Raw genomic sequence first — 1,389 nt, 5'->3', positions numbered from 1 at the left:
CCTGCCTGTGGAAGCACAGATGTGCCAGGCTTTTTCCACACGAGAATTTTTTTCACTCTCGGTACTTGATGCCACTAGAAAAAAAGTGGGGTTTCTTCTTTATTAGGTTATACTCCGAATGTCTTTTTACATTATTTTGGCCTTCTTCATGCTTTCATTTACAGCTCTTAAATTCTGGCGTGCGTGCCTAATTTGTCCCATTGGGTCATGGATGTCCCTGGGGTCCGGTCATTTGCTAAGACTAAGGCAGCCGTTTCACTTCCAGAGCATTTGCTAATGCTGCGTATTTAATCCACCCACCAGTACCGTGGGTGCAGTGTTGGTGGCCAGGCGGGCTAGAAAGAAGAACCTAAATTTTCTGGAACGAATTTCTGACCGGTTCCGTGGCTGAGAGCCCTCGTGCTCCCTACACCCGGCTGTGGCGCTGTGTGAGCCCTTGGTTCTATGGGCACCCAGCAGCAGGCTCTGAACCTGGGGGCTTCGGGCCTTGGCTTGCCTGGGGCTACCAGGAATGCTCCCCTCCTGTTGCACATCGGTGGCTGCGGGAGCTCTGGGAAGGTGTTGGTGGCTTTCACCAGGCGTGAGGGGCACTCGCTGGCTCGGCGGCCCTGCCCTGCTGCGCCTGCCTTGTCCCTTACCCCGCAGCCAGGTCGCCTAAGGCAGAACGCAGCCTGAGACTCGGCGTGGTGACGAAGCGTTGGCTCCAACACAGCTGAGCAGCAGCCCCTGCCTGTTTGTCCCCTGCCAAGCTGCAGGCGCCTGAGCCAGCAGTCATCACTTCCGTTAGCCTTGCTCCCGCTTCCGTTGGTTTGGGCTAAATATGTGCACTTTCTTCCAGGATTTGAAATTCCTGACGGAGATGCAGAAAAGTTGATGTGCCCACAAGAGATTGTAGATTACATTGCAGATAAGAAGGATGTTTATGAATAAAAACACTTCCTCAAAGCCGGGTGAGTAGGAACGCGCTCCTGCGAGTGTCCCGGGTAACAACGGTGCGCACAGGGCGCACGTGTGATGCCTGTGGAGGGGTCTGGCGTGAGGCCACGTGGCAGGCGGGAGTCTGGCAAGCCAGGGAGGGAGCTGGCCGCAGCGGCGTAAAGAATCCGTGTTTTCCTGAGGCATCCGCTGTTGGAGGGAGGATGTGGGGCTCAGCGACCTTTCATCTCGCCCTGCGTGGCCCTCCAAGTGCTGAGGTTATCCCCGGGTCTTCTAGTGGCTAGCAAGTTGACGTTAGTGGTGAAATTCCATCTTCTTGGTGCTCCTCGGCCACGCGCAGAGCGGTGTGGGGGGAGGCCCCTCCAGAGGTGTGCGAGAGCGCAGCTCCCGACTGCCCACAGCCACTGTTCCCCCCCCGCCACCCCCGGCTCGGGCCGGAGCAGGGTAAGGAAC

This window comes from Egretta garzetta, unplaced genomic scaffold (assembly GCF_000687185.1).
Source record: "Egretta garzetta isolate BGI_Z169 unplaced genomic scaffold, ASM68718v1 scaffold71, whole genome shotgun sequence".
Taxonomy (NCBI): domain Eukaryota; kingdom Metazoa; phylum Chordata; class Aves; order Pelecaniformes; family Ardeidae; genus Egretta; species Egretta garzetta.
The sequence above is the reverse complement of the archived record's forward strand: the minus strand, read 5'-3'. Positions refer to the sequence as shown.